The 23,751-nt window shown below is 42.2% G+C and overlaps 1 protein-coding gene across 2 annotated transcripts in view; it reads left to right on the top strand.

Moving 5' to 3' along the window:
• Positions 1-23,751, top strand: part of GRID1 (glutamate ionotropic receptor delta type subunit 1) — a 759,138-nt gene that overhangs the window by 332,024 nt on the left and 403,363 nt on the right. The gene's annotated exons all lie outside the window — the stretch shown is intronic.

The following is a 23,751-nucleotide window of genomic DNA, read 5'->3' as shown; positions in this document are numbered from 1 at the left end:
AGACAGACAGACAGAAGATTAATGAGTGATTTGACTTAATGTAATCTTTGCATTTTAGCTTGAAAATAATTTGGTCCATAAATAGTTAAAGTACGGTAATACTTGATACCTGCCTTATCAGGTGATGACTCATATATGTGAATGAACCTTCAGAAGCCGAATATCACACACAGAACTTCAGTGTAATCTCATATGTGCATCCACATTGTTTGAATTCACAACACAACAAACCATGATTTCTCTTCTAGGATTGTTTGTAGTTAATATTCCACAGTTGGATCATAGTGCAGGGTTCATGTTTTAATGACAAACTGCAATCCAATGGCATCCCATACTCAGCCTATATTCAACCCAGTCTTGTTCAGACCAGGCCTATGTTATATGCCTGGGTTACTACAGAAAATTCTTCATTTCAAGGCAATTAAGCATGCTTGGCTGAACAGCTCAATGAAATGCTGATTACATGTCCTTTCTGGTTTATAACTATGGTTTGGGTGTTGTGGAGGGTGGGTGAGGGGGCAACACCAAACATATTGTGATTTGCTAGTGTATCCACTGATTGAAGGAGGAGACTGCTTAATAAAGCAAATACATGGTCACAAAAAGGATTACCCCTGGATGAGTAGAAGCTTCTTATACAGATATTAATTAAAGAAGAAACAGCAGTGGTTCATTGATCTGTACAAGAGTTAGACCGACCACAGGCACCATATTTCTAAGATAGAGCTTCTCCACCACAGAGAAAGATGCTTGCTTTTGGGGTGGGGGATTTCTTTGGGAATATGATTGATGGGCCTGGCCCAAAATGTTGCGCAAAAGAAAAGATGGTTCCCTGCCCCCCGCCCCCAACTTGATCAGCAATGGAACTGTACTTCGACGTGGACAGTAGGACGGAATCCCCCCTGTGCTTGAGGGAAGTAGCAAGGACAAATCTGGATTCGTGCAAGTCCCTTCTAGGAAGCTCCAAAGTGGGCAGCCCCTGTGTCAGTGGTGGCGGCAGCTCTCCAGGTATCTTACTGTAGTCACCTTTTGAATTCTCCACATTCCCAGAGTGATGCTAAGTCAACTGAATCATGGGAAATAAAGAAGGATGGTCAAACTCACCCACCTGACAGTGCTTGGCATGCCGGAGTGGTGGGAAAATACGGGAAGTACAGTGCAGGCAACAGCACTCGGTATGCCAAGTCCTGGCAGCCCTGTCACCTGCCCATGCATGCCAGGTACCGGCATCAGTCCTGGACCGCAGGCTTGGGTGCAGAGTGGGCCACAGGGCACACACCAGTCTGGCCTCCAGCTCCTTGCTGCTGCCTCCACATCCCTGCCTCTGTTGCTTGAAGATTCTGCCTCTCTGCCTAATGGGAAGTCTTTTTTTTTCTGGCTGTGCTTTGAACTTTCTATCCAGTAAGGGGATGAAAGGAAAGTAGATCAGCATTCAGTCTACAACAGGAGTCCAACAGACTTTCAAAGAGAGCCGTGGTATAGACTTGTATTTCGAAACAGGAGTGATGCTCTTAAGTCGCTGTCAATGTGATTCAGTCTGAAATCCTGCCAAGGATGGCAGTGGAACAGCGAAAAGTTCTGAGGTTAGGTCTTAAACTACCTCTATCCTAGCTATGTTTGAAACTCCCCTTGAAAAAACTCAGTGTAGTATTAAAGATCTTTCTGAATACTCACGGCATTCTCTTTGAGTCCTCCTCTTCAGGTAAGGTGATCTGACTTTCCCCTAAATTTCATTTTAGGCAAAATTTCATGCTAATTTGAAGATGCACAAAACCAACTTGCATAATTTTGGAAATCTTATCGACATCCTTATGGAAATTCCTGCTGATCTTAATCCCTTAAAAGCCATGGCAACCGTTATTCCTTTTAATTCCTATGGGATAAAGACCATCCTTATGTAAAGTATATTGAATTAGTTCCTAGTGGCTCACATGCGTAGATAGATAACCCGAACCCCAACCTGTAGAACTGAAGTAGCACCGGGAAGCCATGTGTCCTCTTCTACAGAAGACAGTTCTGTATTTGAAAGACTGTCAGAAGACGAGCCTATATTTGAAGACATACTTTATTTGATCAGAACCATCGACCATTGCCAAACATTACATCAACTGGCCCATTTTGGTCTAAAAGGACCTATTGAGGACTCTACGTCATGTTTGCCGACCTGGCAGCCACATTTGATTCCATCAATAGGTCATGCCTATGGTCAAAGCTTGCAGCAATGAATATTGATAAAAGTCCTTTTCTCTGTTCTGAGAGATCCACAGAGACAGTTGTGCAAATTAGGGTGGGAACTTCTGGCTCTTTAAACAACAAAATTACTATCAGAGAAGGTGTGAAGCAGGGGCATGTGCTGCCCCCTTATTATCCAATCTACCTTATTTGAAGGGCTGTTCAGTTCTGATTTGAAGATAAAGCACTCATCAGAACTCTTGCTGATCACCGGTCAGCGGACTAAACAAGAAAACACACACAAGTTGCGTGGTCCCAGCCTTTCGCATCATATTGAGATGCACTGCATTTTTGTTTAAATTAAAATAATGTCTACATTTGCACCTAGGCATACAAATTTGCATATACAAACTTTATGCAAATTGTCACCATGTGCACGTGTGCGTGTGCATGCATTCTGGGGATGCACCTCCTCTTTTATGCCACTTTATCCCTGCACCTGATTACAGCAAATGAAATATAAACTATGGAGCAGAGCAGCTGTTGCTTTCATGAACAAGCAGCTATGCTGAATCTCCTTCAAATGCCTCCTGAGGGTGACGGTTTCCACCTGTCAGTAGTCTGTCTGCTAAGGTCAAGTAAGGCCCATGTGCCTCAAGCCATGCATTATCCCATGTGAACATTCCTGTATGCTCTGATTGTCCAATGGCTACTGTTCTGGACTGCCCCAGCCTTCAGATGTTAAATATCAGGCAACTAGGAGCAGGGCTTATTCTGCAGTGGCCCCTGCCTGGTGGAATATGCTCCCTGGAGAGGCGCTTCTGATTGGTTCTTCTTATTTTTCCAGAAGTCATTGGGATTGGCTGGCTGAACTATCTTTAGCTAAGGAAGCAATTGCTACGCAACTGCTCTGTATTTCCTGGTGATCTTTAGAGAAAGATTACTATTAGTGTTGAAATTGTTTTGGCGTTTTTTTTAAATTAATTTTTGGAATTGCTGTAAGCTTCCTTGACAGTCAAGTGTTTTTCTTCAGTGGTGGCCTCTCATACCTACTGAGAAAAGCGATCTTCTAAAAATACAATGAAAGATAATACAGAAGACAAGAGTGACAAGGGTAGATTTCTCAACATAATGGATTGCTGCCGATGAGCAAGACACCACATGGAGGCAGCTATCATGGAGAGCAATTCATTGCAGCCCTTGCAGAACATCTGTCTCCACTTGGCAGTCCAGGCTTCTAGCTGGCTATTCACATTGTTGCCTGTGGCAAGCAAACATCTCCTCCAGGCAACTACACATGAAAGATTTTTAAAAGTTGCCTTTTAAAGGTTGACAGATCATTAACGTGTAGGGATCTGCGGGCAGGCAGTGTAGTTAAAGATGTTTATGCGCATCTGTGGACTTATTTGCAAAGCCAGGTTGTGCCCCATCACAATCATTCCCTTGACGGTGCTGTAAATCTTAGAAGTGTAATGTGAAATGTTTGTCTCTTACATTGAAAAATGGGCAATTTTCAGTGCTAAATAATGTATCAGAGCTTCAAAAGAACATCAGAGGTCTTAACCTTCTGCTTCTTAGGTAATACAGGGGGATGCAAGATACGTAACCAAACCCTGACACACAGTTATGTATCACCATTTATAAATCATAAATCTCCCAATGAAGCCAATTCCACCATCTTCCCCAGGTGACCACTCAATAATTTTACTGCTCAATAAATGCCGCCATTAGGAAGTTTATAGTAACTTCTCAGATCTTTATGTTTCTTGATTCTTGTTCCAGTCCCCATCTTGTTAATTGCCTGGAAACAGTTAACCCTGGCATCCTTTCACTTTTTAACAATAACTGATTGGAGGGAAGAAGTGCCAATTAGCTAGGAGGTTTGGATTCAGTTGGTCATAAGTTTAGGCTTGATCATTTCTAGTTAAAGGATAACAGCTCACATGGCTGATGACTAGAGTTCGGCCAGTCAGGGGAGGCCGCAAGGAATGGAAAGGAACAATGATGTGGCTCCACATGAGCCGCCTTGTAGGTTCACACGGAGAGGGTTGGTATGGGAGCTTCTCTGGTTCAGAATTCCACCCCAAACCAGATTTTCAGGATACGTCTCCTGGGCGAGGGGGCAAGCTACATTAGCAGTGTAAATGGTGTGGCCTTTTGTCAGATGTAGTGTCTGACTCCATGTTGGAAGAGCCTCAAGCAATGAATAGCATGGATTAAATGGGTCAAGCTTTGGAGTACCGATTATGGAGAAATGAAATGAAGTTGTTTCCATTCTGGAAAGCTTAGGGTAAAGGATGGCTGTATAAAAATTGCCAAAAAGAACAACAAACAAAAAGGAGAGAGAGAGAGAGAGAGAGAGAGAGGAGCTCATCACCCAATGGAGAGGACAAAAGATAGTGCCAATCTGAATAAATTTGAATGTGTTCAGTTATAGACACCTATGCAAATTTATTTTTTGTTAATAGAACTAGAAGAACAACCACCCTCATTTTCTGTTTTCCCAATGACACGTAAGAATGTTCTTGCCTAATTGCTAAGTTAATCTTTTCTGGGGGGCGGCAGCGGCTCTCTTCCCTGGATATTACTGGCCACGATGGCATGCTGGAGGAGCCTTCCCTGCAGTGGCCCCATGTTTTGGTAAGATCCATTGGTGTGTGTTTTGACTAACTTTGAGATGTTAGTAAAACCTTCCTCTTTCAGCAGACACTTAATTTCTGATGGTGAAACTGGTCTTCTTTTCTTTTTAAAATGTTTCAGTGTTTTAATATTGTCATTGTTGTATTTATTGTTTTTAGCGTTGTTGTTTTTACAGTCGTAAGCTGCCCTGAGGGTATTTGCTAGTCAAGTATTATATATATTTAATTGATAAATAAAGAAGCATTACTATTAGCTTCCCTGTTTCATCAGCAAATGCGCCATAGGATACAATATTATGCATGCTCAGAGCAAAACATAAAAAAATAAAAAAGAGTCCTGCAACTCCTGTGCCCTGGCTGGGAAATACTGGCAGACGTAGAACTCACTTCTCTGCAACCATGCATAGGACTGTGCCTTTAAGAAGGTTAGAAATACTGAATTTTTTTTCACATGCATCCTTTCTGTCGTTGTGAAAGTGTGCCTAAAGGATGCTTCAGGGGCAACTTATCTTAACCTGTGTGCTGAACCAATCTCCTGCAGAGAGACTTAGTGTTTTAAAGCATTCTGACACAATCTCTCTCCATGGGTAGTTAGAGATTTCCCTGTGTGGCTCTCCAGAGCCCCTTTTAATAGCCCTTTTGTGTATCACTGTTTTAGTATTGTTCTATCGTGATTTTCATTGCATTTTAAACTGGGGCAATAAATAAGGCTGCTATTGGGCAACCACCAAAGGTTGGCAGGAGAGATCCGAGTTTAAATCTCAAGGACTGCAGCAAAACTGCCCTTCAAGATTTTCACTGCAATGTCAGGGTTAGCTCAGAGGGAGGATTGAGTGGCCCTGGCTCCTTTGATGAGCCCGGTACAAGTTCTGGGAGAGCTCCATAGGCAAACGAGTTCAGGACTGCAATTTAGGGCTCTGTATGCCTAAATGTATGTAGGGCTCTGTATGCCCTACAATTGCATATGTGGGTCAGTTCACACATAAGCCATTTTCAGAGGCTCAGTGCCTATGGGCTGAAACAGGCATTACTTTAAATTCTTGTTTTCCCCTCTTTTTTAGAGCTTTTCTTTTTACTTTAGAGCCGGCTGCAGGTTCTCAAAACCCCCCTTATTCCCATGCTAAAGTCCTAATCCAGATCAAAGACCCTGCAAGTACTCTGGAGTAAAAATGAACATGGACAAGAGAAGAAAAGGTGGGCAGAGTGAAAGGAGTTCTTTTTGCACCTTTTTTGGAAGAGCAAAGGGGGCTTGGCTGCTGCTGCTGCTTTGCTGTGTGCAGGGTTTCCCTGACAGGGAATGCCCACATGTAGAACCTGGTCTCTGGACCAAATCCTGGGTGGGCATTTAGGACAGGGAAGAAAAAGCATCAGATGGGCATGATGTCACATGGCATGAGGGATCCTGGCACAACACCATCCTACAACACGCTACATCCGATAGCAACACCAAAGCACAACTGAGAGGCTATCTCTGAATCGACCGGAGAGGTCCCCATTTGAATTATGTTGCTTCTGGTCGGCCCATAAAGAAGTCGGCTGCAGCACTGGTAATGAATTGCCTGAGGAGCACCGTGATTTAAATTCCCAGGTGGGTAGCTGTGTTGTCTGCAGTAGCAGAAGCAACAAAATCTCGCAGCACCTTAGAGACCAACACATTTATCCTAGCCTGTGCTCCCGCAGACACTATCCGCCTCATCAGATGCGACCTTTGAGGCTTCCTGTGCATTTCCAGTGGCTGCTCTGCACCGAACATGCTCTGGCTGTTGACTTCTTGCAACTCTCATTGTGGCACATCAGAACAAAGCTGGAAGTGAGGGAAGTAGGGAGAAGGCGCAGGGCATGGGCGAGTGCCAGCCCACAGCCTGCACACCCCCCTGTCAGCTCTGGGTGAGGCATTCCTCATCTAGGGACCTCCATTGTCATTACAGCATCCACAGGTCCAGTGCAGGTCTCACTCCAGGCAGGAACTCACTGGGTAGCTTTAGGCCAGCCAGTCTTGCAGCTCCAACTTTCCATTGAAGGCAACAACACTGTACCTACCTTGCAGGGTTGTATCTGAGATGATGATGATGATAGCACTACATTTATTTCTTGCTTTTTTCCTCCTGGGAGGAGCTGAGGGCTGGCATAGCTCTCCTCCACTCCATTTTTAGCCTCACAACAACCACCCTGTAAAGTAGGTGATACTGAGAGTCCAGCACTGGCTGAAATTCACCCAGCACTTTGTGTACTGAGGAAAATTACTTTAAGCTGTTACAATAAAGAGGCAAATGCCTGTTTATGACAGAAATTCCATTAATCCAACCCTAAGCACAAGCACTTCATGATGCAACATTTTGTTGCAAATCCTATTTAATTGATTAGAGACAAGTGCTCTCTCCCAGAATGTGTCCTTTCCATTGCTCTTCTAGCAACAGTGAAAAGGAAGGGGTATTTAAAGTGGTTTATTTCCCACTTAATGGACACACTTTGTATTAGCAAATTGTGTATATTTGTCCTTCTTTAATCAGTGCTTTACACACACATCTAGCATACAAAATACATTTGACCAGTGTGTGAGTTGTCCACTTGATGGCATTGCTATGTTGCAGGTAAATTCATGCTGCCAACTTCAGTAGTACATTTTGACTTGCTTGGTGAATGAGCATGTTCAGAATTTCCTTCAAGAGTACCAGAGAAGGGAGAGTGCTATTTATGAATAAACTGCCACAAATGAAATGAAAGCTTCGGTGCTAGTTTCCCAAACATGGTTCTCTTTCCTTGGTTTATGACTAAGTGGTCTGATTAATTTTATTCACCTGTGGAAAAAAACAGTAGAACAGCCTTTAGATTTCCCTTTCCCTGCCTTTAATTTCAGAGGGAGCATTTGTCATTTTGAGCTTTGCTGTGCTCTGCTGCAGTACCGCCTTGCAGCTCCCAGAGCAGCAGGTGAGCTTCAGCCATTCCTGGGAAGTGTTCAGAGCAAATTGGAGGCACACGCTTACAGGCCGTGGCCGAACAGCGTGGTTTCATGATGGACGGGCTGCAGTGCTCCAGTGTTTTGATGGTTCTTAGGTTCAGACTGTGGGGAGATCTCCTGTACTTCCAAGAATTACAAGAAGAAGAAGAAAAGGAGAACATAGGAATTTGTTTCTGGGAAGCTTACCAACAGGGTGCAAAGACAATCCTTCCCCCCTAGGGGTTGTCTTTACAGTGCCGCAGATGGTGGCAACACTTGCAGGAACACGGACGTTCCATAGAGCCATATATGACTATTGAATGGTATATAAAAGCAACAAACAAAGAAACCTGTACAATGTGCTGTTGATGGACCTGCTATTTAAAAGAGAATAAGTAGCATCACTTGGCACTGCTTTCATTCCTACCAGGACTTTTCTTTTCTAATCCAGTCTAGAGCAAGGGCAGGCAGCCTAGGTCCCTCCAAGAGGTTTTTGACCAAAACTCCCACAATCCCTGTGCATTGGTCATGCTGGCTCAGATTGGTAGAAGTTGTAATCCAGAGGTCTGGTGAGCTCCAGGCTGTTGACTCCATGAGGCTGAGGTGTGGTGCACGATTGTTTCAGCCCCAGAGTCCCATGGGAGTCTCAGGTAGTACAAGTCCTCTATCTTACGCAGTGTTGATATGCAGCGATATCATTCTGTGGGCACAAAGCAGCTTCTGAAACATGTGGAAACCCTATTCTCAACCTTGCACAAATGTCAGATCCAGTCCTTTGATTCCCCTTGTGCAAGCCAGTATACTGGCCATTGCACAACTCATTCTGACTTCACTAGGCTAGATGCACTTGTGGTTCCACAGGTACTTGCACACCCTCTAGTGGAACAGCAACACCTCAGGTACTCTTCCTACTAGCTTAAGGGTCAATACAATATCAGGATCTCTGGCTGAAGTGAGCTTATTCAATTAATAGCATATCCTACACTGATCTGAAAGTCAAGAGGCTGCTGGTTAATTACGTATTTTTGTGGGGGAGGCTGGTCATTTTGTGGCATCAGGGTTCCTTGTCCATTGCAACTTCTAGTATGAGCCAGAAAGGAGCTCTCATGGTGCAGAAATCCATTGCCAAAGTGGGTTCCCTACCATGGAGCGCCATGAATAGCCTATAAAGTACAGAATAAAAGCTGCAATGGATAAAGAGCTCCATGGACATAGGGGTTACCAGCTTCCTCTGTACTTTTGATTAGGGGACAGAAACTTGCGGCTGTTTGGAGATTATGAGTATTGCAGGTTGACACATCTAGAAGATGCCCTTGGGGAAGGCTGCCTTGACACCATTGTCTCAACACTTCCAAGTTGCATCTCAGCCAGTTAGTGTTTAGGTAAATTTCCTGAACCAAAGCACAAACCAGAATACAGTTTCCATCATAGTCTGTACTGTTCTGAAATTTACAGTGCAAGTTACAAAAATAATACAAAAGGGGCACAAAAAGCATATATTCTAAAAATGTAGACAAAAATGAATGCATCTCAAAAATGCAGAAAAATGTACATATTTGGAAAAAATGCACACACACAAACACTGTATTCATTGGAAAATCAATTTAACAATGTGTACATGTTAAAAAGTGCATGCCAAAAGTTATATCTCTTGGAAATGGCATACAAAAGTGAAAACGTGTGCAAATTTTCACGTGAAGGAAGGAATTGCCATCTGAAGCAGCAATGAGATAGAATGAACTTGAGACAAATTAAAAGGAGCCCATCAAAATGAAGGATGTTACAGTCACCTGTCCCTTACCTCCTCAGCTACTTCAGTGTGTGAAGTGACAGGATGTTCTAATGTTCACACAATGCATTTATATCTTTGTACACAAGAGGTGTGACGCATTCTCCCCTTTGGTTAGCGGATCTGGGGGAGGGGTGGGAACTCTTCTAACAGCTGAAAGCACCAAATTTATATCAAGGCAAAAGTAGAAACAAGTCAAAAGAGCTCTCTCAGGTGGAAATATGAAATATTTACTAAAATAGAAGAGGAACAGGGGCCGCCCTTGCCTTTGTTCAGGGGGAACAGCTGGAGCCCAGATTTTTCTGAAATGAAGAACTTGCGCTGTCCTGGATAGAATGAACATTTCAATCAGTGTCAGAAAGAAAGATGTGTTTGTTCAGAAGGGTGGTTTTCAGAATTTTGTGTATGTTCCTGTCTTGCTTTCAGGACTATTTGCTGCAAGTAAAAGGAAATGCAAATTGCATAAGAGGTGAAACATTTCAAGAAACCTTTGGAGAGATTTGATACGGAGGCATAAGGTACGGAATTAAGCAACAATAAAAGCCCAATTTCTCAGGTGGCTTTTGGGTTGCTCGTAGGACTGCTGCTGCTTGCTTGGACAGTGTTGCAGGGGGAGCGTTGGAGTGCACAATGTTACTTTGGAGAAAGAAGGGTGAATATGAATGCACATTTATGAATGCACATTTACTGTGGGAACTAAGCAACCTGCATGAAGAACAGCTTGGGAATCCGATCATCCATAGCACATCCTGACAAGCAGTGAGAGGAATTTTAGCACGCAAATTGGCATACTAGAGACGCTAAGGAAAAATAAAACATCTCTGCACCTCTTAGCAGATACCTGGTTTGGCAGGTGAATGGGCACTCTAGGTTCAGTGGCTACTCAGTCATTATGCATTCACCTAGATCTATGCTTAACTTATGGGGTGTGGATACCATGGCCTCTTAAGTGTTGCTCAACAGAGAGCAAAAGAGGACAATGATGTGCCTATGCGTATATTGACACACAGATATAGATACAGCTGCAGAAAGAATTGCTTTCGTTTTAACAGAAGTACTATATGTCTCGTCACTGTGGGAAAACTTTAGAATGGATGTCTGCTCATTCTGCTGTCCAGATCAGTAGGCAATTTCAAGACTGCCACTCACCTGTCTTAATTTAAATCTTTATCTTTAAATCAAACTTAGATTGGCCCTTCGAAGGGAGAATACCGAAAAACTGAGGATTGCTCTTGAGTGACCTGTTAGATAAAAGGCTCCCCTCTGCAAAGTAGGACACTTGACCTGAATGTCAGTGGGGAGGAAGATCAACAGTACTTGGTGTCTTTTTAAGGAGTTCACACTGTTGATTAATTTTGCTTGGCTACTGCATGGCAAATACTACATTCAGGTAACTATGGAATCCATGCTGTTTCTAGTATGGTGGCTTCCGCTTTGGAACTCTTTGCCTAGGAAGAGGTACATGGCCTGTATAAACCTAACTGGACTCTACAGAACATATGAATGCATCCAACAAGCTCTTTTATGAGTTTTATTCTTGGCCTTTCACTAGCACTCAGTGTTCAGTTGGCTTTTGTTTTTATTTTGTCAAAGCATTTGAATAGGAATAGTTACCTTCTTCAGGTGGCTTCCCTGCATCCCCTCAAGTGAAAACATTTCAATTTAGAATGGTGCTGGGATCTTTGTGAGGTGATCAAGGGCTATGTATAGTTGGACTTTACTTGGCTGGAACACATTATGAGCTGCTTGTGGGGTGGAAAGCAGGGTTTGAAGCTTTTGAAAGGGAAATAGAATCAGATTCATAATGAAGCATGCTATTAATGATGTTTATGTATTCATTTATTCTTGAAACACCCCAAAGTATTTTTTCTGGACATTTTACTGCATCAGCTATATTAATAATGATTTAAATACATCATCTGAATCAATAAAAACAATCAGTAATATAAAACTAATAAACATGCCAACACAACAGAATATGTTATAATAGGTATAAGAGGTCAAAGCTCATTCCAAACATGCAAATGTGCTTTAAAGGACTAGAAGAACAGGGAAGTCTTAATCTGGAGCTGAAGGAGGCAATAGTATGGTGCAAGGAGAACTTCCCTTCATCAGCTGAAGTCCAAAACTTTGGAAAGGCACCACATTGAGAAAGGCTGGCATCAGTAGTGTAGCTCTCAGTTCAAGTGCTTACAAAGATTTAGTGGTATTTTAAAATGAAGCAGGTTTTCAAGCAGACTTATCTAAAATAAGGGAGCTCTCTACCCTGCTATGGAGTAACGTTTTACAGATAGTAAGAAAAATGGGACTTCAATATTGAAGCAAAATTGCAGTCCCAATTAATTTAATGTCCTATATGAGAGGGGATAAAATGGTTTTCAAGACATTATGATACAGTGAGAATTAACCAGCTGTATTCAAATACATCTTGATCAGGAGGAGCTCTTAGTGGGAACAAGGTGTTTATCGTGGATAGGGTAGGAGAGGGCAGGACTGAATAAATAACTCAGAGGCTAATATCTTCAATGTGTGTATAGTGCCCAGTTTCCCTGTATTCGGTCACAGTCCACTTGAGCACAAACACCTAAATGTGTCACTGAATACTGTATCCTGCAAGTGATGAACCTGCACGTTTCAAATCTCCTGGGTCTGCATTCCGCCAGTGAATGGGGATGAAAGCCAAGTATAGGGAGGCCAATCATCCTCCAAAATATGAGCATGTTTGTATTTGAAGTCCTTACTACAGTAGCTAAGCCTTACAAAAGGTATTCCAAGCTTATGGAATAGGGGCAGCAGCTAGTTGGCTGTTGAGAAAAATAGGGTGGGGCTAGAGGAATGGGCCTATCCTTCCAGAGAGCCCCAAAGGGCTAGACTGGAATCACAGATGGGCTGGATTTGGCCCCTGGCCTTCAGGTTCATGGTTTAAAAGCACTATGTTTGAGGGGATGTGAGGCCATATTAAAATTCTATTCCTTGTGGTAAGATTCGTAGCATCCTACTCTTCAGGATGTAGCAGGCATTCAATGAAGGACATGCATGTGTGAAGCTGCTCTAAGAATACTGACATTTTCTTTGTTTGGGCCATATGGGAAAGTATATTAAATTTTCAATTGGATTTGTATTGTGGTTTTCCTACTACCAAGAAAGATAATTCCCACCCACCTTCCTTTTTTCCCCAAGAAGCACTAATGAGAATGGAGCTGTCTAGGTAATGTTGACTGCTTTAATTTGCAAGTGACTTTGGATTCTTCTGGAGGCTGTTAAGTCAGCCTGGCCATTTGCTTGATTGATCTATAGAGACTCACTGGAGAATGACATGCTGAAACTCTAGTGATGAGATATTTCACAGCTTTCTGCTGATAGCTAGGAAAAGACCAAAAAGTGAAACACCCACCTCCAGCAAGCTCATATGTGCCTCCTCCTCATTTTTATTCCTGATTGAAATTGAGTAGGAAGGATCTACAGGCAGTTGCCAGGAAGAATGAAACTGACTTGGCTGTCGCTTCTGAAAGTCTCCAAAGGAAATCCTTTCCCAGATGTGTGAGACTGGTCTGAAACAGAAGGCATCCAAAGACGCAGCAGGACCCACGTCACCACGAGGCTCTTTGCCAGAACACCACCTCCCCGACAGGATCCACTGCTGGTTTCTTGCTCTGTGCCTCTGGATAACAAGCCATCTATCCAGGCACTCCAAGCAGTGCCAGACCAATGGGGTACCCTTCATTTTTCTATATAGAATGTTGATGTACGCTCCATAGCAGAAGTACTATCAGGTTCGAGGGGTGAACAGGCAAGGTGCCTTCCTGGGTGGGTGGAGGATTCTCCTACCCAGCTTCTTTTTGCTGCCCTGCAAAGTCTCTTGGGAAAAAACAAACCTGGGGGAGGGGTGTTTAGCTTGCCTCATCTCGCCTCTCCTTCCTACCATCCCGCTGGTAAAAGCCCCTTTACTTGACTGGTCCAGTGAGCTGCTTATCAAAAGTTGTCCAAGAGGAAAGTACTGTTCCTTTGAACTGGTATGCTGCAGGACTGCAGCCTCAACTTGCTGGTTGCCATGACACTTCTTTGTAGCAGTGGGAGCTTCCACTGCCTTTTAAGGAGTCATTTGGGTGCTCGCCCAGGCTGTGGGACCCTGGACCTGCACCCCATGGTCTAGTCCTGGCAGTGCATTGATTATGGGAAATTAAAACAGCAGCAAGACCCAGCTGCCCCATGCTGTCCGTAGCACATTAGCTGTTTTTATCTGTCACCACTGGGTAATTCTGCTAGGGCCCAGCATAGGGGCCTTCACTTCCTGAGCCCTAAAACCAGCCCTGAAGGGTCTGAATGATACTTCAACTTCCAAGAGCAAAGGAAACTTAAATTAAGCGTAACTTGGATCCAAAGAGCTATTTAGGTGCATAGGATATATTGAGAGTTAGCTTTAGCTTCTCTTCCTTTCAATAGAGGACCATCATGGTATGTTACAATTTGCTTTGGAAGGATCCCTCAATTTTCAGAGATTTGTCAGTTAGAAAATCCCAGGCAAAAGCTCCCTTGACTGCACATGTTGTCATTGGTGACCCAATCAACCAGGCCTATATTTCCTGAAACATTAGGAGCAATGAGGGTGGAGGACGGCGTGTGTGTTTTTATTTACACCAACATCCAATTAGATGTTTAAAAGCACAATTCTTTGTCCTTTAGAGAGAGTCGAGATGGACATGGGCCCTTTGGGGAGTCCTAGTTCCAACCTTGGAAATTTACCCAAAGCTTGTGCCAGGCTAAGACTTTGAACTTGGAGTAACCTCTCCACACCCTTGCGGCCAGCATGGAAAGATCTGTGCAAATATGGGTTGGAAGTCGCAAGAGGAACCTCGAAGACAGGATTTTGGGGTCAGGAGGGAATGAGACGGGTGCTTCCAGTATACTAAGGATCAAGGTGATGCCTTGCCACTCAGAAGCTGAACATTTAGATCGTCAAAACCAGCCACCTAAGAAGTTTGTATGGTGGGAGGGTTAGGGAGACTACCTTCCTCTGCACTTCCCCTACCATGTATAGGGTGCCTTTGGTCTTCTGAGTTTGGTGGGATATGGGAAACCTCACTGGACTTACAATACATGTTTTAAAAATGCATTTTCAATGTGACCTGATAACTGAGAGTGAAATCCAGGAACAAATATAGAACAAACAAAATTAGACTTAGTATGTAGTGGAAAGGTAAGCAAACAAGGGTCATCTCTGTGTTTGTGTGTGTGTGTGTGTAATAGAGCAGTCCAAAACTGAGGATTTCTAGTAGAAAATGCATTTAGGGTTGATGAATTTGGTGACATTGTTAAAGTGCTGGATCCATTTTTCCAAAATGGCTGATAACTCTCAGAGTGGTATCATTTGCTACTTCATTATGGACTTTGCACATATGTTTTGTCCATCCGATGCCTGCTTTTCAGGCTTTTCTTTGTAGTTATCAGAGGACATTTTTGTTCTATATATGTATGAAAGTCCATTCTTCCTACTGTTGTAGAAGCACTCTAAAGAATATTCATATCATCTGAGTGAGTGAGGGCCAGGCATCTATATACCTTGCCAGTTTCTTTTGTTTGCCCCCTTTTGTATAAGCTCATCGCACATGAATATGCAATCACACTTTATATTCACTGGCTTGGTTGGCATGGCAGATATATTTTCAGACACAGTATTATACTCTTGTTCCCTCTCTGTCACTCCTGTCAAGCAACCACATATACATCTTCTTTTTCTTCTTTTTTAAATTCAGGTCATTAGCTGAGGTAGGGGGAGAGGGAATCACTATGGATGTGTCTTTTGAAAGATCTTAAGCCTTAATTAAACATACAGCTAGTTGGCCTTTTGACTTGATACATTTTGATCTCTTGGCTAATCATGGCTCTTGCAGAAATCACCATCATTTTAATGGGTTCAGATTAGAAACCCAATCAAAATAGAAGCTGGGACAAACACTCAAGTCATAACAGTGGGACTGTCATCCTTTGCTCTGTGTTTTTAAAGGAAGTTTAAAAGATGCACACACACATCATTTTCATGCACTCACATTCTAATGAGACCAAGAAATGGAACCCAGGCTGAAGGCTTAGAGAGGAAGGGGCAAGATTAGTTAATACATGGGAAAATTAATGGGTGGTTTCAATGGAATTAAATACCTTAAATAATATTTAAATATAAATGTATCTATTAAGCATGGCTACAAGGTCAACACTTTTTGTTTTGGCAAGAATACTGAGCATTGTGACCTGTTTTGTCCAGCCAGCTGGAGTAGGTTGTCATATTGTCCAAGCCTGGTGCATTTTCTCCAGGGTGACTCATTTACCACCAACAAGTCACCCTGGGAACCTGTGGCTTGCTTTATGGTTGTTCTTGCCCACAGTGGGTTGTTGAGCAATGTGTGCCTGGCAGGGCAACTTCATCATGAGTTGTTGAAAATGGTGACAGAGTTCTTCAGCAAGAGTGGCAAAGGCCCTATGAAAACAGCAGTTGCTATGCAGAATACATAAACATATGAATGAGAGAGAATGTTATGGAGCACTTGGGCCTATAAGAGAAATTAAAGTATAGGTATCAAACTTCACCGTTTAATCAGTCCCATGTTATTTTATGTATTCCCTTACAGGATATCTCCTTTGTATTGTTTTAACCTCCGTCACCCACTCCAGCTCTTAGTTGTTACATGGAGATATTGTGGGTTTTGTTCAGACCGCAGTGATAAAGTGAATATTACAATAAAGCAAGTCACATTAAAATTTTGGTTTTCCAGCGCATATGAATGTTTACACTGTGCTGTAGTCTATCAAGTGTGCAATAGCATTATGTCTGAAAAACAATGTACATGCTTCAATAAAAATGCTTCCTTGCTAAAAAAAAAATGCTAAGTAACATCAGAGTCTTCAGCAAATTGTGAACTTTTTGCTGGTGGAGGGTCTTGCCTCCATCTTGATGGCTTATATGAGTGTGGTATATAATGATTCCAATAGCAACAATGAAGATCACAGATCACCAAAACAAATAGAATAATAATAATGAAAAAGTTTGAAATATTGTGAGAATTTCATTAAAAGTCCAATGGAGTCAGGAAGACTCCATTTGAAATTAATGGGAGGGGTTACATTTAATGGATTGTATTGAACATTTTTCTAACTTCAGTCACATTCATATGGATGGGTCTACTCTAAGATGGACTAAGATTAGGTATAGTCCAGTTAATTGAATCATTGCTGTTGTGAGCTTGCAACTCACGTCCCCAATTACTCACACAGACGCAGGCAATAAAAACTAAAGACCTTTATTCCAAACGACTACAAGATGTATGTTTATGACAGATAGTGTAGGAGCTACCGCAGGGAGCTCCAGGCAACACAGTTGCCCCCTCCTTTCTGACCTCTCTGAGATTTGTCACGTGGACCTCAATCTCCTCACACGTCTCTCTCCGCGGAGATTGGACAAACTTCTTTGTCTCCTTCTCTGTTCTAATTGGTCCAAGCATCGAAGTCTCCGCCAGAGTTGGGCACATTGCATGACAACCAACTCCCTTCCTGATTTCCGGGAACTCCCTCAAAAACTTGAGAGTCAGGTGGCGGGGGGGGGGGGCTGTTTGTGCCGTTGGCACTAAGCATAAATCTTCCTGCTCTAAAGCCTGATCCTCACTGGGGGCTTCTGGCCCTCTTTCGCGTGCTAACGCCTCCCCCGAGCCGTTAGGCACGACAACTGCACATCCATGGTGTTAGCATGTTCATCAGTATCCCAACATGGTGACAAAGTAAATGCAACAATATAATAGCTACTTTGTTAGCAGTTAAAGGGATATTTGCCATTTTTAAAATCTACCTCTAAGGAGGTTTTGACTTGGAAGAAAACTGCGCATGAATATTTGAAGTCCCTGAAACCTTTTCAGGACCAATATTGTATTCCCCTGTATTATGAACAATAATATGTAACATGCTTTAAAATCCTAACATAAAATTACCATCCTTCTAATGTTTTCCAGTTTTATTAAAACTGTACTCAGTTTGGTCTCCATATCAGGTTAGTAAAGGCTTTTTACAAACCTAGGAAGACCGAATACTTCAATATTGCCAGTTAAAATTCCAGCATTCTTGCATTCTTTGTATGACTCTTGCTATAGCTGAATAGAGCACAGGGGGTATGTTCTTATGCCAAGGGCCTGCCCCTGCATGCAACAGAATCCTTACAAACATTGCCAAATGTTCCTTCCATTTCCTCTTATATTTGTTTGCTATTTTGTTAAGCTGTTTGGGGAGTTCAGCTGCAAGAATGAAAAGTCAGTGATGCCATTTCAAGTTGGATTTTTGGAGAGCACAATTCATAGCAAAATTCAAAGAATGGATGATGGTAGATGTTTTCAAATTGCAAAGAGTGCTTCATTATCAGAGCATCTACTTGTTACTCTCCCCCCACTCCTTTTCCTTCCTTCTTTCCTGATTTTTTGGAAGAAATAACACACCTCACTGGAATGTGTTTTTAATATCCTGTAAACTGAACTGTAAGTAATTCACAGCTCAACTTATCATTTCCTACCCACAAAATGTTCCATATTTATTATCAAATGAGTTGTTTCTGGAGAATAGGGCTAAATCACATATTGTAATGATGTAGGACCCATAGAAACTACATTTCCCATGTTTCCTGGCACACAGAATTCTGTCATGAGCTTTCATTCCAGCTGCTAGGTAGCAGAGCCATCCAACAGAGACCCAGCCATAAGGTCTTGCTGTTGCTGTAGCCACTGCCAGGTAAGATTTGGAGAAAGGAAACATGGCAGTAAGGAGTTCTTGTGTGCTGGAGGGAACAAACTTTGAACTTTCTGAAATTGATTATCTGTGGGGGGGGGCTTGGGGGGATAAGTTTATTTTCTAAGCTCTTTCTGAATTAAGATGGAGAAGAGGGTCATGTCTCAACTACCCTCTGCTCAGCACTGGTTAGACTTCATCTCTCCTGTGTCTAGTTCTGGGCACCATAGTTTAAGAAAGATGCAGGCCAACAAGAAAAGGTTCAGAGGAAGGCAACAAAGATGACCTGGACCTGGAAACAAAGCCCTATGAGGAAAGACTGAAATGACTGGACATGTTTACTTTCTAGGAGAGAAGACTTGAGATATGCTAGCACTCTTCAAGTACTTGAAAGGAAGCCCAGGATCTTTTCTTGATCGACCCAGAGTGCATGACAGAAAATAACGGACTCAAGTTACAGGAAGTCAGATTTTGGCTGAACATCAGGAAAAGCTTCCTGGTCCTTAGAGCACTATGATAATGGAGCCAATGACCGGTGGAGGTTTTGGGCTCTCCCACATTGGAGGCATTCAGTGCAGCTGGCCAGCCTTCTCTTAGGCATGCTTTAACCCGGAATCTCGCATTGAGCAAGAGGCTGGATCCGATAGTCAATCCAACTCTACTTCTTTATGACTCTGTGGCTTTTTGATCACCTGTAGAGTAAACTAGTAAACTAGCAGAGTAAACTCATAATTGGCTCCTTACAGTCTGTTTCAGCTGTGCTCCTATCATTTTACAGTGACGTCTTGGAAGTTCTCACAATTCTTTCAGAAAGATTTGATCCCTTTTAGTCTAAAATCACTCTAGTGCTAGGTGATAGCTCTGGTACTTGTTTTGTCTCATCCTAGGCTCTGCTTTTTTCTTCCCCTTTATCTTCCTTTACTCCTCCACCAACGAAGTAAATTACTTTTGTAACATGGGAAGCTTTCCCTGGTAATGAGCTTCAGAAATCATATATGTTCCCATACTTGAATTTCCCATTCAGTAATGCAGTGCTTTCCTGTTCCAAAATCAGGTTGCCTCTTTGGGAGAAGGAAAATAATAGCTCTATAATCAACAAGAACAACATTGGCATATGTTTAGGGAAGGGCCGTCCAGGAAATTTTAAAAAACACTTCTCCATGTGCTGTGCCATAATTTGACCCCTTCCATGTAAAGGAGAAATCAGTCCCTCTGTTGACCTACATTCAATATATTTTCTGAACTTTTAAAAAAGTTGTTTCTGAATTATATTTTCAATTTTTTATAATGAAGATTTTATTACTGATGGCTTCTTACTTACCTTGTGCTTGACATTGGCTGACTATGACACTGGGGCATGAGCTGATCAGTAAGACTGAGGAGATCCTTTTGAGACACTGGTGACTCTTGCTTCATTTCTTCCATCTCTTTTCTAAGATTGAAATTATTGTCCTTGGGCAATGGTCAATGACATCTTTGTCAAATAAGCAAAAATAGGAAGAACTGAAAAGATCACAATAGAATCCTTTTTGTCATCCTGAATTAAATGGGATTTATGTTTTTCATTATCTGCAGACTCCAAATTTGACCTTCGGAATCTTAGAACCTTGATGATTAATTAAAAAGAACAAATAGTTTATTGAACTTGGCAGTCACATATTCTAGAGTAGAGGTAGGCAGCCAGCTGTGTATTACCAACCATTGTGCACCAGAGACCTTTTTAGCAATCACCAAGGTACCATGTGCAATGGAAAAATTAATACATGTCAGTTTGTTACCATCAGCTGGAATTGCTGTGAAATAAATTTTTCATGGTGCTGAAACATGTTTTCAGCATCAACATTGAGTGATAAGCAATCTAGAACCCTACCTGGACAGTGATAGTTCAGCTATGGTTTTCCATGCACTGGCAACCTCCTGCCTCAGTTAATAGTCCAGAAACTTCAGCTGGTGCAGATTAGAGCAGTGCAGCTACTTGCTGGGCTGTTTCAGACATATTCAAACCTGTAGAATTTGGAACTGTCCTTTGTCATGCTTCCCATAACAGCAATTTTAAGTTCGTGCCCAGGCAGTTTATCAAATTGCCAAATGTGCTCACCACCTTGAAAGGTTGCTTACTCCTGTACTAGACAAACTAGTACCCCAATCCTAGACTGAATCCTGAAGTTGGAGGACACCCTATGCTCCCAACACACTGACCTGTGTGCTAAGTCAGGCCTCTGAGGATCTCTTTTCCTTGTTTTTCCTGTATTGCTTCTCTCTGCATACAGTGACTACTTTACACTTTAGAGCAGTGATAGTCAACTTCTTTACACTCCAGAGAGTGGTCCATAGGTTGGAATTATAATTTCCCACAGATATGACCTGAAATGGCCCCAGTGTGTAATAAAGTGGAGCTGTGGAGCACAATCCTTTATGTATATCAAGAAATTAAGTACAAAACTAGAGGTGATATTTAGCATTAAAATGTGGACCATATGTTGCAATTTGAGGACAGGTTTTTCTCTTTCTGTTGTTTAAAGTCAATAAACACATAGATTAAAATAAAGTAGTTCATTCCTGTACAAAGGACATGGTGAAACAGTTTACCACACCTTGATTAACATTTAGTGAGCCAAGAACAGCATGGATCTGTCTTCCTTGTTGCCCATTTGCCGTCTCTGTTTAGAGTGTCAATTTCATTTTCCAGGGCGAGTCTTTACAAAGCCTGACATGTCTGAGAAGGAAATTGACATGAAATACATGCATGCAGTGTTCTGAGTAAAATGTTGTGGGTAGGCTTTAAGCAGCATACTTACCTGGCAAATCACTGTCAGTCAATCTGACCTTCAACTAGGGGGTGTTCAGACAAATCCTATGTAGATTAAGGCTGTGACAAGTGAGATTTTTATTCTGCCTATAAACATGCACAGGATATGATCCATAAGCTTGCTTATTCATCCTTCTTCTAGGCCTGTGAAGCTATCAGAATACAAAGCTATCATAAACGAAACTGATGTGCCTTTGATTATAGTATCTGAGGGCTTAGGTCTGACAAGGCGTGTGGCTTGGAGAATTTTTACCTACTTAGCTCCTTTTGGTTAAGCCTTCTGCTAGCTAATGGTACCTCTGGGTAGTACTGAAGCATCTTTGCTGAGAGGATGTCTACAGTTGCCGCGCAACCTTTCTGATCTTTTCCTGTAATCTAAACCAAGAGAAAGAAACGAAAAAGCAATTGAAACGGAAAGTACTGGATTCTTTGTGTATTAAAAAAGCAACAACAAATCCACAGCCATGCTGTCTTTGTTTTGAAAGAAATCGCTTGTTCCCTTAACAAGCTACAAAAACATTTAGAATTTGTTTGACCATCAGTGTTGAGTAGCAGGTGGCTTGAATTTCATAGGCCTTTAAAAATGCATCTGCTGTTTCAGGTTTTTGAAAGACATACATGGTAGTGCTAAAAAATGTTCACTATACAGTTCTTCACTGTGCTTTTAAAACAGGACATTGCTTTTTAAGGTAACAGATACAATATAATATGTGGAGGTGGGTGGACAAGGACATGCACTATTTGTTTAAGAAACGTCAGGCTTGTTGGTTCAGTCTGTCAAGGAAAGCACTTTAAAGCCCTGTTAGTTTAATAGGAAGAGTCAGACATATGCTCAGATCTTTCCAGTGAAATAAATGGAGGCTTTGGATTACTGGAATCTGTAGTACATGGGGCTGCCTTTGAAAACAGTCCAGAAACGTCGGTTCATCTGCAAGCTGGCTAGACTCTGAACTATGACTAGCTCATACAATCATGTTATGCCCGGATGGTAACAGCCACACTGGTTGCCTCTCTGTTTCTGGGCCCAGGATGCCTAGAGGAATGTCTCCTTCTGTTACTCTAATTGAGGCCCCACTACAGATGTGCTCTCCAAATGAGGTGGCGTAGGAGCGACAAGAGAAGCCTTATTCAGCAAAGGTGACCCATCTCTGGAAAACTCCCCAAGACAGACTCACTTGATGGCTGCTTGGTGGCCCATATGAGGCTTTTTTGCTTTCTGTTTTCAGCTTTCTAAGTTTCTGTTTGTGTTACTATTAGACCTTTGCATTGCTTTTTTTAAACTTCTGGTTTAACCTTTTTATTATGTGAGGTCCTGTTACTACCCTTTACTGCTGGCATGATCCTGTTTTTATTATGCATTGTTTTGTTGTCATTTGCTATCATTGTTTTATTGTTGATTGGGTTTTATGTGTTTGCAGTTTATGTTTTTAATTTACCTGTACAGGTCCTGGAAAACTTTGGCTATGGGGGAGTCTAAAAGTAGAAACTGTCTGTCTGTCCACAATCAAAGTGCTTTCCTTTGGTTTGTTCTTGCCCATTCTTGAAATGAAACATTTTGTTAAGAAAAATTAAAAAAAGGAGTTGTTTCTGTCTTATTTTAGGGACTTGATTCATTAGCCTTGCTTTGTATATTTTATGGCAGTCTTGTCGTGAGTATATTATGCTGCAAACCTTTAGAGATCAAGGATGCCATCTACAGTATGCCATACGAAGCCTAGCACAGCCTCTTCATATGAGGTGTGTGTGTGTTCATTTCATAAGGATTGAAAAATTGAAATGCATGGATGCAATTGAAGTTCATTTTTGCTACCCTTTGAGTTACTCATTCAGAAGTAGCAGGTTTATACTCTCTGACAATAATGGTGGCTGCCTTTCCTGACAGCTGCCATTTTATTTTCCTAGAGTACCCGGGACAATGCGGTATTCCTAGACAGCTAGCAGTGAAGGCTACCTCTCTTATCTGCTGCTAAGAAAAATGCCCCTGTGCCAAGAATGTCAATACAATGTCTGGGGAATTTGGGGGAAATAAAATAGCAGCTGCTATTATGCTAGGAAATAAAATACTGCCAAAATCTTACCCACTGGCAAAGGCTTCTCCTGGTCTGTGCACCATATGTAATTATGGACATGTGTATTACTTTTCTACTCCATCGTCCCTCCAGGCAGCATATGTGGAGCTCTTGTTCTCAAACAGCCTGATGAAGTAGATTATGTTGAGAAATCATGGCTATCCCAGGGCCACTCAGTAAGTCTCACAGCTCTGCAAGGATTAAGCCTCTGCTCTTTCAGGAGTTCGACATTCTGCCTGGACTGAATTTTCATGGGGGGGGGGCGGATATTTTGTTTTGCAGCTTCTAAAAATATAAGGCAGTAGGCACAGTGTGCTGTTCAGGTGGTAAGTGTTGACAGACAGCCATTCTTTGGGTTCCTCAGGTTTAAGCCAGAATTGGACAGACAGCCCTTCAAATGAATGACAGTCCTCCAGCAGCCCTTTAAATAGAAAAGTATAAAATAGGGCGATTGGCCAGCCTGTGGTATATCCAGTCTAGATCAGCTAGTACAGCCTTCCCCAAACTTGTGCCTTCCAGACACGTTTGGACTGCAATGCCCAGAATTCCCAGTAAAAGGTCCTGCTGGATGGGAATTC

The sequence above is a fragment of the Varanus komodoensis genome, unplaced genomic scaffold, assembly GCF_004798865.1.
Source record: "Varanus komodoensis strain SLA01 unplaced genomic scaffold, ASM479886v1 scaffold11, whole genome shotgun sequence".
NCBI lineage: Eukaryota > Metazoa > Chordata > Lepidosauria > Squamata > Varanidae > Varanus > Varanus komodoensis.
The sequence above is the reverse complement of the archived record's forward strand: the minus strand, read 5'-3'. Positions and strand labels throughout refer to the sequence as shown.